Genomic DNA, 16,144 nt, shown 5'->3' on the forward strand with positions numbered 1-16,144 from the left:
AAGTACCCTAGGGGATGTTGAGGCTCAAGTGAAGAATCTCATGCTTAAAAAAATAAAAATTATTGGTTTGTCCTAACATTTGTGGTAATCGGCTCTGCTTTGAGTATTAATGACCGATAAAAGCCTGACTCTTGTTAAACATTAAGTTTTTGTTAAATGTGAACCCTGTGTGTTAGGCGTCAGGTTTCTGCGACCTGCTCTGCAGGAATCCAGAGCCTCACAATCTGCGGTCTCCTGCTGTCTTTATACTGCAGAGGAGATTACTTTGAAGCAGACCATTCCAGAGACTAAGTCCGTCTGTGCTCCTACTGGGCATACTCACGAGACGATCTCCCATTGGAGATCGGGAGTCATGTGTCCAAGTCCTGTTCCAGATCTCATTGGTCCATCTCGGAGATCTGAAAGGTCCAGCACGGCTATAAAAAGTGTGCATGGCTGTTCCGCCATGCGCTAGTATAGACTATACTGCTATGTGTGAATTGTGACGGATGTATGATTCTGGTGGCTGACTCATTTGAAACCCCTTCCCTCTGATATTACGCATGGTGATAGGGAATTAGTTTAGCAGTCAGCGCCAGTCAGTGACAAGCCTTAAGCCACTGTGCACACTGCACCGCTACGCTAGCGTCCGACATCGCTCTTGCTATCTGGCTTTGTCGTCGAGCGGCAGTGTCCTACGCCGTGCTGCAGTTGCAGCTCTTGTTGGCGTTCACAGCAGCAACGCCGCACACACGGTAAGTCTAGAGGGACGCAGTTCCCCTGTCTTGAGTCCTGCTCCGGTGACCAGATACCGTGTGTGCATTTACCTGAAGCCTGTGTCACTAACAGGTTCAGTGCTTTTTATGTTTTTGTTGCGGCACCTCTGTGTGTGAACAGAGCCCACTCTGCACACTCCGGGTGAAGTTGAACTTGTGTGCATCATACCGCCATATTGCTCCTCTGTCATCACTTAGCAGCAGTTGTTACACCTACTGCACGGTGGTCCCCAAGCGGCGAATGCACTTTATTATTTATTTTTATTTAGTGCATTCCGCCGTTCCTAACACCTTGCCTCGTTAGTAAAGATGAGCGAATCGATTCAAGGAAAATTGAATTTGCTTGGAATTTTACAAAAATTTGGATTCACTTGAATTTGAATTTCTTTGTCATTCACTTTGTACAGATAAAGGTTGGTTGGGGACCTTTAAAGGTTGGCTGTGGACCAAGTTCCATAAGAGACTAGTCCAATAGGCAGGTCCCACCCACTGCCAGTGACTAGCAGGTTGCTCCCTGTATAGGTACTCTAGGGGTGTGAGTGAGGAGAAGCCACCAGAGACATGCCTTTTCCACTAGTCTCCCATGTGGCTCAGGCCCTGGTAGCTAATAATGTTTGTATTCTCTAAAATGTCACTGTGTCTCTGAGCCAAACATACATGTCTGAAATCATACAACCAGTATAGGATACATGTTGCCTGTGGTTCGGGCAGTATCTATCAACTGTCAGGTTCCCTTTAAGTACATATTCAGGATGCACAATACATTAATTGCACATACAGAAGGCATGTATCTTTATTTTCTATTAAGGAAGCACGGTTTATTCACTTTATATTCGTGGCCACTTTATCTTAATTCTATGTTCAGTGGGCACAGTATATTATTTTTTTTGTTTAGTGTGCTCATTGGCTTAATATTATATTCAGGGACTTTCTACAGAAAATGAAGCTTCCATATATCTTTCAAAAATTAAGTTTCAGTTTAACATATATGCACCATAAAATTTTGTACACTTTAAATATGCTTCCTATGAACCTTCCTCCTCCTTCTTTTCCTCAGTTAGACAAGTCATATACCAATACATTTTGGAAATTAAAAACATCAAGACTTCCATATAAACGTTTATCTCAGCCAAAACAAAGGGGAGACATTGGTCTTCCAGATGTTCAAGCCTAAAGCAGTTCACTTGACTAGATGGCTGAAACTTGCTAACTCCTCAAAACATTAACACAAGTCAAATTTAGAATACCTCCTCTTAGGGAAGAATGATCACAAATAAGTTTGGACTGAGGCATTACCCCCTCTGAAGCCCACTGTGATATCATTTCCACCACCACCCTGGCCATCAAATGGTCACTAGAAAAAGTTTTATCCCTTACCTCAACTCCCTCAGCGCATGCTCCTATATGTAGAATCCCATACTTCCTTGACCCTAACTACCCAGATCTATGAAACCTATGGTCCGACTTACCCTATTACAACATCACTCACCTCTTAACTAATAAGATACCTATGATAGACTCTTGGCCAAAAGAGGCCACTCATCGCCCTTATCAATTTCTACAACAAAACCAAGTAACTCCTAGCCTATTTTCTTTTAAATCAAAATTCTCAGTTATTACGGTAGATATTAGTCATGACTTGACATGCTTTTTAAATTCTTATACCCTATTCTTAAGGGATCTCAAAACATATAACCACTTCATATCAACACTATCTTCCCATAAACCAACTCTTTTGAACTCTTGGGAAAAAGAACAATGTACTGTATTTAATTTTTACAAGGGTAAGAGGAGCAAAATGGACCTACAATTTGTCATGCAATTTCTCCTGAGTACACCGATACCACATATGTGGTCAAAAACTACCTTTGAGGCACAAGGCAAAGCTCAGAATAGAAGAGGCACCATATTGGAGTTCAGATTCTGCTGGAATGGTTTGAGGGTGCTGTGTCACGTTGGTAGAGCCTCTGAGGTACAAGAACAGCAGAAACCCCCCAAAAGTGATGCTATTTTACAAACACCCCCCAATGAATTCATCTAGGAGTGCAGTTAGCATGTTGACACCACATGCACCTCATCAGAGGCATAGCTAGGGTTTTGGTTCAGGGGGGGTGAAACTTTTGAGAAGGCCCCTAAAGAGGTAACTTTGATTACAACTCGGTGACGCACCCTAATAGTGGATGTAGGAGATGACTGCTCTGTTACTGAAAATAATCTCTATATAAAGACCAACATGGATATTACCGCCATATGGTCAGTGGTAAATACCAGTCCTACAAAACATATACCGTATATACTCGGGTATAAGCCGACCCGAGTATAAGCCGACCCCCCTAATTTTGCCACAAAAAACTGGGAAAACTTATTGACTCGAGTATAAGCCTAGGGTGGGAAATGCTCCAGAGATTATTCCCCCATATGGTGTCCCCAGAAGAAGCTCCATAGATTATTCCCCCATATGCTGCCCCCATAAGAAGCTCCATAGATTGTTCCCCCCATATACTGCCCCCATAAGAAGCTCCATAGATTATTCCCCCATATGCTGCCCCCATAAGAAGCTCCATAGATTATTCCCCCATATGCTGCCCCCATAAGAAGCTCCATAGATTGTTCCCCCATATACTGCCCCATAAGAAGCTCCATAGATTATTCCCCCATATGCTGCCCCCATAAGAAGCTCCATATTTTTCCCCCATATTCTGCCCCCATAAGAAGCTCCATAGATTATTCCCCCATATGCTGCCCCCATAAGAAGCTCCATATTGTTCCTCCATATGCTGCCCCCATAAGAAGCTCCATATTGTTCCCCCATATGCTGCCCCCATAAGAAGCTCCATAGATTGTTCCCCCATATACTGCCCCATAAGAAGCTCCTTAGATTATTCCCCCATGTGCTGCTGCTGCATGTAAAAATAAAAAAAATGACATACTCACCTCTCCGTCGCTGGGTGTCAGATACTCACCTGTCCTGCGTCCGTGGCTGCTCACCACTATCTGCCACGTCATCGGTCAGTGACGTTCAGACTGCAGGGGGCACAGCGCGCACTAATCACGTCACCGCGCCCTCTGCTGTCTGAAGTCACTGACCGATGACAGACAGCAGCAAGCAGCCATGGACGCAGGACAGGTGAGTATCGCTATACTTACCCGTCCTGACGCTGTCGCTTGAGTCCCCAGCTTCTCCGCGCTCTCTCTTCCTGCATTCAGCGGTCTTGTGATACCGCTCATTAAAATATGCGCATATTCATGAGTTTTAATGAGCGGTACCACGTGACCGCTGAAGGCAGGAAGAGAGAGCACGGAGAAGCTGGGGGCTCAAGAGACAGCGTCAGGACAGGTAAGTATGAACTGACACCCCCGCCCCCCCCCCCCTCTGACCCCCCGGTGTATATGACTCGAATATAAGCCGAGAGGGGGACTTTCAGCCCCAAAAAATGGGCTGAAAATCTCGGCTTATATTCGAGTATATACGGTAAGTGATTACTGCACAGTTATAGTTGGTGACTTACCGCTGACATTCCTTCTGATGGAATCGTTCACTTTTCACGTCTTTTCCATCTGGCCCAGACCAACAATGACAACATCTCCAGCCAGGACTCGGCTGCAGAGAATACAACAAAGACACGTTTCACTTCTCATATTCCAGCCCCATCAACATATATCCCCAACCTGCATAAACCCCTCATCCTGCTGATACCCCAATGCTGAGCCACTGCTGCCGTATGTCCCCCTATTACTGCACTTGATACAGCAGCAGTGGCTCCACGTTGGGGTATGTGTCCCTAATACTTCACCTATTGTGTGGTTCTGTGTGACCTCTAAATTCTAAAGCATCCCTCTATAATATAGTAATGCCGGGTGCAAGTGCCCTAGAAAACAGTGCCCACATTTTGTCCTCTAGAATGTAATAATGCCCTCTGTGTGCCCCATTTGACAGTCACAGTAACCCGAGTTCCCCTATAACAATAAGTGCACACTTTACATTTAATAATGTCCTGAGTCTCCCCCGTACAGCTCCCCTATACACAGTATAATGCCCCCTCACTGTATACATACTGACCCCTTAGTATCCCCCAATGATGGCTCCAACACTGTATGATGGCCTCCTCACTGTAATCTCCACACTGTATGATGGCCCCCATGATAGCCTCCATATAGTATAATACAAGAGATAGTCCTCAATATAGTATAATGCAGCCCCCATAGGCAGACTCTATAGTATAATGCAACCCCCCCATTGGCAGACTCAATAGTATATTCCAGACCTCATAAGCAGACTGTAATGTAAGGCAGCACCCCCTATAGGCAGACTGTAATATAAGGCAGCTCTCCATCCCCTATAGGCAGATTATAGTATAAGGCAGCCCTCCATCCCTTATAGGCAGACTGTAGTATAAGGCAGCCCCCATCCCCTATAGGCAGACTGTAGTGTAAGGCAGCACCCCCCATTCCCTATAGGGAGTTTGGGGGTTAAAGGAGACTGCACATGATGGAGTGGGGAAGTAAGTGTGGCTGCATATGATGAAGGAGGAGTGGGGCTGCACATGATGAAGTGGGGGGAGTATAGATGTACATGATGGAGTGGGGCTGCACATGATGATGCGGGGGGTAAGGGGGATTGCACATGATGAAAGGGGAGTGGGGCTGCACATGAAGTGGGGGTAAGGGGGATTGCACATGATTGAAGTGGGGGGGTGAGGGTGCACATGATGAGGGGCTGCACATGACGAGGTGGGGTTAAGGGGGACTGCACATGATGAAGTGGGGCGAGTAAGGGGGATTGCACATGATGAAGTGGGGGGAGTGGGGCTGCACATGATGAAGTGCGGGTAAAGGAGACTGCACATAATGAAGTGGGGGTAAGAGGGACTGCACATGATGAGTTGGGGGGTAAGAGGGACTGCATATGATGTGGTGGGTAAGGGGGACTGCACATGATGATGTGGGGGTAAGGATGATCACATAATGCAGGGGGGTAAGGAGGACTGCACATAATGATGTGGGGGGTGAGGGGGACTTCACATGATGAAGGGGGAATGGAACTGCACATGAAGAGGGGGGGTAAGGGGTACTGCACATGATGAAGTGGGGGGTAAGGGGATTGCATATGATGATGTGGGGGGTGTGGGGCTGCACAAGAAGTCGGGGTAAGGGGGGACTGCACATGTTGAAGTGGGGGAGTGGGGCTGCACATGATGAAGTGGGGGTTAAGGAGGACTGCACATGATGAATTGGGGGTAAGGGGGACTGCACATGATGAAGTGGGAGGTAAGGGGGACTGCACATGATGAAGTGGGGGGAGTAAGGGGATTGCACATGATGAAGTGGGGGTGTGGGGCTGCGCAAGAAGTGGGGGGTAAGGGGGACTGCACATGATGAAGGGAGAGTGGGGCTGCACATGAAGTGGGGGGTAAGGGGGACTGCGCATGTTGAAGTGGGGGGAGTGGTGCTGTACATGATGAAGTGGGGGTTAAGGAGTAAAGTTGAGCGAAACGGGTCGGCCAAATTCAGAATTAGCCGACTTTTGCTAAAGTCGGGTTTCACCGATCAAAACCCAACCATAGCGTGAGGTCGGCCACGAGGTCGCCGACTTGAGCGCCAAAGTCGTGTTTCCCACAATGCTTCCTGTGCCTTTTGTCAGCCAATCATCAAGGACGCACACTGTGGGCAACGCGATTACATAGGCAGCGGCCCCCACCATCTTAGAGAAAGGCATCCATGTGATTGGCTGGCTTTGTGTGGCGTCACAGTGGCTATAAAAGGCCATGACCGCCGACCACCATCTTACTTCTGCCGATCTTAGCATAGGGAGAGGTTGCTGCTGATCGTTCTCAATAGGGAGAGTGTTTAGGCAGGCAAAAAATAATTGCTTCTGCTGATAGTGATTTTCACTGTACATGTGCTGTTTCAGTTTATTCTGATTGATTTTCAGCCATACATGGACATTTAGGTAATGGTATATACTTGGTTTATCATCTATTGTATTGTTATACTTTGCTGCCATCTACTGGCCATTGCTGTATTACACTAATATTTTGTTATGGTACTTTCCCATAATACCTCTCTGCCTCTAGCTCCTCCTATCTTTTTCGTGCTGTTTCCTGTTTTGTACTCTGGCCATCTTGTAACACACATGCGCTGCAGGGCTGGAGAAAGGATTCTCTTGTTACCTCCAACCTGGAGCTCCTATCATCTCTAATCTGGTGCTTCTATAACAGCTCTAACCTACAGTCCTCACTCCTACCTCATCCCCATTTCTTCATCTTCCTTGACATCTCATCTCATCAAGGTACTGTAATAAAGCCTGTTGAATTCATCACTGCATCATCCTTCAGGACCACCACGTGCCGCTCATAGGGATTGGGAGCACAGGCTGGCGAGTAACGCTATCCGCCATTGTTTATATAGAGATTCATGTTCACATCCCTCAGACACATCTCATCCACATATATCGGTGGCAGAATAGGAACAAGAGACCTAAGTCTACAGTTGTCTGTGTGTATATGCATTATCTGCTTGCAAGTCTTAACCGTCCACCATCTTAGCTAAAACATGTCCACGAAAGGCACCGTGGACCCATCTGCAAGTGAAGCACATCACGTTCCTGACACCATAGCTGCTGCAGGAGCAGAGTCCGCACTTACTGCAGAGCAAGATGTACGACCCAAACGTGTAACCAGGCCGACACAAAAGGCCAGAGAGAACTTTGAGATTACTAGAGACAAGTTCCATGATAACCTAGAACATTTATGGAGCAGAGTTGATCATGATTTAGCAGCTCTTCCACACTCTCACAGTGACGCCGCAGATTTAACCGCCAAATTGAAGAGTTTATATGCCGCCTATGATTGCTACCAGAGACAGTCTGCAAGGTACATCACATTCCTGAGTAACTGTGACATGGAAGACGCCCAAACAGAACTAGCTGAAAGGGAAGCTCTTCTCCAAGAAAAGACCACATTAGTATGAGATGCCCAGGATAAAGCAGAACTCCGCATCGCTCACCTCCAAGAAGCCAGGTCACATCGCACAACATCGACCAAAATCACATCTTCGTCTTCCAGATCATCTCACTCCAGGAAGTCAACATTGTCCGACAAGATACTGGAGATCCGTGCGGCTGCAGAGGAAGCTAGAGTAAAAAGCTCCTTTGCTAAGAGGGAGGCTGAAGTGGAGGTAGAAGCTCAAAGAAACAGAATGGAAGCTCAAAGGAAATTAAAAATACTCCAAGCAGAAAGGGAAGAAGCAACAGCCCTTGCTAAACGGAAGGTTCTTGAACAAGCATTGGGACAAGAAGATAATTCGGATTGTCTTATTCCAGGAGAAATGGAGGACTCAGCTGATCGCACTTCTAAGTACGTGCTAAGACAATCAACATCTGCACCAGCACCACCTCCAGGTTCTAACATGGATGCGCCCGCAAATCAAGAAATGTCGCCACCTACTGCCGACAAGGTAACTTCCAGCACTAATGTAACAACCCTGCTGGCATCACTGCATGGCCTCCCATTCCCCGCACACCAACTTACTTTCTGCTTCTAGCCATGCTGTGAACTCTGTCTGTTGCCAGCCCTGAGCTCCAGGTGCTATGCCTCTTGTTTTCCTGCTTGCTCTCCATGTTTCCTGACTGTGTGTATAGGGGGGCGGTGCCTGAACTCTCTGGTTCTTATGCAGTCAGGGTGCACCTGTGTAATATGTCCCTTACCAATCACCTACAGCCCTTGACTATTTAGTTTCGCCACACCCACTGACCTTTGCCTGTTCAATGTCTAAACTCAGTTAGCTCCTTGCTGCTGAGCTAGCCAGGCCCTGTCCTATGTCTTGCCTTCTCTGAAGGCTCTTACTGCATATTCCTGCATCTTGGTACCTTGCCTAGCATTTCTCTGTCCGCCTGCCAGGAGGCAGAATATCCTGGCCCTTGAGTCTTCTTCCCAGTGCCTTGTCTGTTCTCTGTCCGCCTGCCAGGAGGCAGAATATCCTGGTCCTTGTGTCTTTGTCCCTGTGTCTCTGTCTGAACTCAGTCTTACCTCTGTCTGTCAGTCTCCTTGTTTGTGGTTCCTTCTCTGCCGTGTCTTTCCTTGTGTCCTCCCTGTCTGTGCATCTGCACCCTTGCAGCTCTGTGTGTCTGCACGGCTCCCTAGCCGCTCTGCCTGCACGGCTCCCTAGCCGCTCTGCCTGCACGGCTCCCTAGCCGCTCTGCCTGCACGGCTCCCTAGCCGCTCTGCCTGCACGGCTCCCTAGCCGCTCTGCCTGCTCGGCTCCCTAGCCGCTCTGCGTGCTCAGCTCCCTAGCTGCTCTGCCTGCTCGGCTCCCTAGCTGCTCTGGCTGCTCAGCTCCCTAGCCGCTCTGCCTGCTCGGCTCCCTAGCCGCTCTGCCTGCTCGGCTCCCTAGCCGCTCTGCCTGCCCGGCTCCCTAGCCGCTCTGCCTGCCCGGCTCCCTTAGAGCCCAGCCTACTCCGCACTCCTGCGGCTCTGCCTACTCTGCGCTCCTGCGGCTCCGCCTACCTGCACCTCCTGTGTGAACAGGTCCAAACCTGTTCCTTCATATTCCACTCCTTCCTGCCTATATCCATACCTGCACCTCCTGTGTGAACAGGTCCAAACCGGTTCCCTCATATTCCACTCCTTCCTGTCTATATCCATACCTGCACCTCCTGTGTGAACAGGTCTAAACCTGTTCACTCATATACCACTCCTGCTAGCCCTGTGTCACAAGCCGTCACCTACCTGCTCTGTGTCTCTAAGCCATGCCCGCTTGCCCAGTGTCTCCAAGCCGTGCCCGCTTGCCCAGTGTCTACAAGCCGTGTCTCCAAGCCGTGCCTGCCTGCTAGTGTACCAAGCTGTGCCTGCTTGCCCAGTGTCTCAGCCTGCCTGTTAGTCACACCTGTCCAAGTGACTTGTCCCCGAGTGGGATCAGCAGCCACAGCCAGACACCACCCTGGAGTGGCACCCGACAGCTACCTGCCGCACAAGCCTGACCTCACCATCAGAGGCTCCAGTGAAGACCGAGGTAGCTGTCGTAGTCACGCCCCTTGCAGGGTTGTCTGGTTTATGGCACAGTGGGGCCACAAACTCCCCGGCTCATGCCAGTTAGCCAAGGCGTGAGCGTGACAGTTTGCACAGGCCATGGTCCCCGCTGAGTCCCATGTCCTTTCGCTCTTGGAACAAGATGAGCTTTTTTGCCAGTATGGGCAACCAAATAAATTTACCCGGTCTGAAGCCCAATCCTTCACTGCTCCACCCACCATTGTGGTCTCCAATAGACTGTTTGCTCAACTAGAGGCTGGCATACCTAAAGTTGAACCTCCCTCGGACCCGCCAAGATATGATGGGGACCCTAAGCAGTGTCGTGCCTTTATGGAGCAGTGCCTACGCTGTTTTCAATGGCATGCTCCCTACTTCGCCAGCGATCGGGTAAAGGTAGGATTACTAATGTCCTACCTAACAGGAGATGCATTACAGTGGCTTAACCCCCTTTGGGAAGCGGGGGATCCTATCACCTTGAGCTTACCGGCCTTCCTGGTGGCCTTCTGCAAAGCCTTTGACAAGCCAAATACTGTGTCTCCTGAAGAGTCTCCCCCCCAAGCTTCCAGAAACGGACCAGATGAAGAGAACCCGAGGCTAGTTCGTCTCATCCGTCTATGACCGTCCATGACTCACCTGTTCCACCACCTGCCAAGACAGCCCCCTGTGCAAGATCCAAGAGGTCTAAGAAAAAGGGGCTGGCTAGGTTGTCGCCAGAGTCCAGTCCTGAGAAGGAACATCCTGACGGTCTCTGCCCTGTGAAGCCAAAGCTCCAGAACCTTGGGTCAGTAGGAGAGATTGCCCTTGGTGAGAGTACCTTCACTCCACTAAAGTCTGTGACTGTTCCGGTGCCTTGTGGGAGTTTCTGCCCTGCAGTTGTATGTAAGCTGCAAGCCAGAAGGAGTCTGTGCTGGGTTCCTGTTCCACAGTTCCAGAATCCTTTGAGGGTGTTTGGTGATGGCCGAGCCCTACTTGTGAACAGTCCAGTACTGAGGGGTCAACTACAACTCCTAATCGGAGCGTTATACACAAAGAAATTTATTTTCCACCTGCTGTCCAGTTTGCCCACTGGTCGTTCGGAGCCGGGTACTCTACTGCCCCTTCCGGTCCAAAGACCCAGCGTGGTGCTGCATTTGGAACTACCTAGCCAACAGAGGTTCCTAGTTCCACTACTGCAAGGCCAGTCTTCTGTATTGTCACCTTCTCCACCTGATCTGCCGGTTATTAAGTCATGGTGTGCTGACGTCACTGAAGAAAAGAAAGCAGTGGCGCCCTCTCCGCATACCTCCGATGACCTGTCCCCAGGAACATCCCTGTCGCTTGATTGTCTTCCCCAGGGTAGTGGGCTGAAGATGAATCTTGAGTGAATGCCCTCGGCTTCTCTATGGCCTGTGGGTGAAGGTCCCAGGATTAAGGAGTAGTCCTTCGCCAACTTGAAAGAAGTGGCCCAGTCTTTTCCGGGTAACAGGCGGAAGTGGCTCCCCTTATGTATGCCTCCAACTTCCATGTGCTAAGTGGATGAAGAGGTGAGAACAGTGGCCTATGTATCTCTGTTTTTTACCCATCTGGAGGAGGTCCAATTGTCTTGGAATAACGGCCTAAAAATTGACTCTGTGCAGGTGTCTTCAGTTTCTAGCTGGTCGACTGATGTAAGGGCGAAGTCTGAAGCTGCCAGGGCCCCGCTTTTCGCCAATCTGGAGGAAGAACTCCTTGTACCCTCTGTGTTGGAAACTGACTCCCTTGGGCACCAAGAAACCGGGCAATCTGGGATTCCTGATGGCACACATAATCTATTCGACCTGATGAATATCATGTTAGCTTGGACTGTGTGTGGTCCCACACTCCTTCTGCAGGTCATTCTGGCAGGCTTGAGGAAGAGGGGCCGTAAAGGGGGGGTACTGCAACAACCCTGCTGGCATCACTGCATGGCCTCCCATTCCCCGCACACCAACTTACTTTCTGCTTCTAGCCATGCTGTGAACTCTGTCTGTTGCCAGACATGACGGCGTATCTCTGAATGACGTTCTCCTCACTGGTCCGAACCTGACTAATAACCTGGTGGGAGTGCTCATGAGATTCAGAAAGGAACCGGTCGCCATTACCGCCGACATCGAACAATTGTTCCATTCTTTCATCGTGCAACAAGATCACAGAAATTATCTCCATTTTCTATGGCACCGAGACAATGACACCAACAAGGAAATGGTTGAATACCGCATGAAGGTGCACGTGTTCGGAAACAGTCCTCCTGCAGTCGAAACATACGGCCTGCGTAGGACTGCCTCTGATGGCGCAGCAGAGTTCGGGAAGGATGCCCAACAGTTCGTTGAAAAGGACTTCTACGTGGACGATGGTCTTAAATCCCTGCCCACAGCGGAAGAAGCCATAGATCTGCTCAAACGGACACAAGGTATGCTTTCTAAAGCTCATTTAAGATTGCATAAAATTGCCTCCATTAGTGCTGTTGTCATGAAGGCCTTTCATCCTAATGATCATGCCGCTGAATTTAGGGACTTGAATCTAGGCCCAGATAATCCACCAGTACAGAGAAGCCTAGGCCTGAGGTGGAACTTGCTAAAGGACTCCTTCAGCTTTCAGGTTAGTGGTGCGGAAAAACCATTTACTAAGCACGGGGTTCTATCAGTGGTGAACAGTCTATATGATCCACTTGGGTTTGTCACACCCCTGACTATACAAGGCAAGCTTCTGCTGAGACAACTCTCAGAGTGCATTAAGGACTGGGATGTACCACTCCCTGTGGACCAACAACTTTGCGCCTTGGATAAGATCCACATACCACGTTGTTACACTCCGGCATCCCTAGCTACGAGTCAAAGGAAAGAGATTCATGTATTCGCTGATGCTTCCACTGAAGCTATTGCCGCTGTCGCTTACTTGAAGGTTGTAGACTCTAACAATGCAGCTCACGTTGGATTTCTGTTTGGAAAGGCTAAACTGGCTTCTAAACCCGAGTACACCATACCCAGACTCGAGCTCTGTGGGGCTGTACTAGCCATAGAGATTGCAGACTTCATACAGAGCGAACTAGCTATTCATGTGGATGACACAAAATTCTACACAGACAGTAAGGTAGTTCTGGGCTACATATATAACCAGACGAAACGCTTCTACGTCTATGTCAGTAACCGCGTGGAAAGGATCAGGAAATCCTCTAAGCCCCAGCAATGACAGCATGTCCCATCCCATCTTAACCCTGCGGACCTTGCTACAAGACCAGTGTCTATTGATGCCTTCGCAAGCTCTTCTTGGATAACAGGACCAGGGTTCCTTCACGACCAATGTGAAGAGACTGCCGTTGTAGACAGCTTCAACCTTCAGGATCCAGATGTCGACCCAGAGATCCGTCCTGATGTCAGCATCTTCATTACCAAATTCAAAGAGAAGGTTGACTTGGACTGTCGGCGTTTTGATCGCTTCTCAAGATGGACGAGGTTGGTTCAGGCCATTGCAAGGTTAGTACACGTTGTACAATGCTATTGCAATAAGGACAGTACCATTGATTGTCATGGTTGGCATATCTGCCATGAGCCCCTCTCTGCAGAAGACATTGCACTGAGTGAACTCTTTGTGATACGCAATGTGCAGCAGAATGTTTTTCACAAGGAACTGGAATGTATACTTAAAAAACAAGACGTTCCTAAAAACAGCCCCATTGTCAACTTAAACCCAGTAATAGACGAGAGGTGTTTATTGAGAGTTGGTGGTCATTTAAACAAGGCTAAATTGGATGAGGCAGAAAAGAATCCTCTAATTATTCCTAATCATCACCATATCACCTCTTTACTAATACGACATTACCATGAAAAAATCAAACATCAAGGCAGACACTTCACTGAAGGAGCCTTAAGAGCTGCAGGCTTCTGGATTGTGGGAGCAAAGAGACCGATTTCCCATTTAATTCATCATTGTGTTCAGTGTCGTAAGACAAGAGGAAAACTGCAACAACAACAGAAGTCTGATTTGCCTGCCGATAGGACAAGCACAGAGCCTCCATTTACCTATGTTGGCTTGGACGTTTTTGGCCCATGGGCAGTCGCTGCACGTCGTACCAGAGGCGGACATGGAGAAAGTAAACGTTGGGCGGTGTTCACGTGCATGAGTGTACGAGCAATACACATAGAAGTGATAGAGTCTATGGATTCCTCCAGTTTCATCAATGCCCTAAGACGATTCTTCTCCATCAGAGGACCAGTAAAACAATTAAGATCTGATTGTGGAACAAACTTTGTAGGGGCCTGTCGAGAACTACAACTGAACTCAACACCAGTCCAGAACTTCTTGACAACCAATGGCTGTACCTGGGTCTTCAATCCTCCTCATGCTTCCCATGTGGGCGGATCATGGGAAAGAATGATAGGCATTACTCGTCGGATACTGGAATCTATGCTGATGGACTCAAATCTTTCAAGACTCACTCAAGAGACCTTGACCACTTTCTTAGCAGAAGTTTCTGTTATAGTAAACTCAAGACCCCTTGTACCCATATCTATGGATCCAGAATCCCAGAATCTCCTACTATTCTCACTCCGGCAACTCTCCTCACCCAGAAACTTGGAACTGTTCCTAACCTGCCTGAAGATTCTGTGTCCGGAGACAAATATCAGAAATGGTGGAAGCATGTGCAACATCTGGCTAATTGTTTCTGGAAAAGATGGAAGAAGGAGTACCTGACACTCCTCCAAAAATGAAGAAAATGGCAACAAGTAAAGCCAAATTTACAAGTAGGAGACATTGTCCTCATGAAAGACCAGAAGGAAGAAAGAAATGCATGGCCTATGGGACTTATATCTAAAACCTTTCCAAGTGACGATGGCAAGGTACGCAAGGTAGAAGTGACAGTTGCTAAGCAAGGTGACCCCAAATTCTTCATTAGGCTTATATCAGACATTATCTTACTCATACCGGTTGAGGATTGATTATCCATCCAATCAGTAGGAACTCTTTCAAGGAACTTAGACCTTTGGATTACAAATGGGTTGGAGACAGTTTGGCCTAGCGCGGCTACTCCAATCCGAAGATGGGTTATCCTTTGGATTACTTCAGGAACTCGTTATAGACATTCGTCTATCTTGTTAACAATATTTTATTGTCGCATTGCATGCATTGTTTTTTTTTGTATCTTACAGGTTAAGGTATCTCTCCATGTACTTCAGGTAAACTCTCCCAATTCGAGATTGTTGATATGTGAAATCCAAGGATTTCAGACGGGGAGTGTGCTGTTCAGTTTATTCTGATTGTTTATATAGAGATTCGTGTTCACATCCCTCAGACACATCTCATCCACATATATCGGTGGCAGAATAGTACAACACAACTGTATAGTGTGCAGTGACAGGGGAGGCTATATTTTGGTGCATCAGCTCTGTTGGTTATTGGACTGCCTTATAAGGCTCCCAGATAGCTGCATTGCTGTTTGCACACTGCTGTGCAGAGTGCTTTTTTAAAAGCAAAAAAAACTTTTATTCCTTTTCTCTGCACAGTTACCAATCCTTCATTTTTTCACACTTTTTTGTGCAGCAGCTCTGTTGGTGATTAGGCTGCCTTATAAGGCTCCCTGATGGCTTCATTGCTGTTTGCACACTGCTGTACAGAGTGCTTTTTTAAAAGAAAAAAAGTTTTTATTCTTTTTCTCTACACAGTAGTTACTGAGCGTAAATTTTTGCACACACCGTATAGCGGTGTACGCTCCTCACACACTACCGGCTGGTATCACAGACAAATACATGCTCTATGTGTGTGACTCCGTCAAAAAATACACGGAGATTAACATTTTTCCATACATACACTGTATAGAGGTGTCCGATTCTCAAACAGTATCGGATATCTGCTGTTCTTATTACGGTCACATCTACACAGAATCAGAGTGTGTGTGTGACATTCCCTAAATACATATACGGACATTTCCATTTCTCCATACACCGTATTGATCTGTCTGATTCTTAAACAGTATTGTATATCTGCTGTTCTTATTACGGTCACATCTACACAGAGTGAGCGTGTGTGTGTGACATTCCGTAAATTCATATAGGGACATTTCCATTTCTCCATACACCGTATTGAGCTGTCCGATTCTCAAACAGTATTGTATATCTGCTGTTCTTATTACGGTCACATCTACACAGAGTCAGCATGTGTGTGTGACATTCGCTAAATACATATACAGACATTTCCATTTCTCCATACACCGTATTGATCTGTTCGATTCTCAAACAGTATTGTATTTCTGCTATTCTTATTACGGTCACATTTACACAGAGTCAGCGTGTGTGTGTGACATTCCGTAAATTCATATACGGACATTTCCATTACTCCATACACCGTATTGAGCTGTCCGATTGTCAAACA

This window comes from Dendrobates tinctorius, unplaced genomic scaffold (genome assembly GCF_039654945.1).
Source record: "Dendrobates tinctorius isolate UK_male_01 unplaced genomic scaffold, ASM3965494v1 ptg000028l, whole genome shotgun sequence".
Lineage (NCBI taxonomy): Eukaryota > Metazoa > Chordata > Amphibia > Anura > Dendrobatidae > Dendrobates > Dendrobates tinctorius.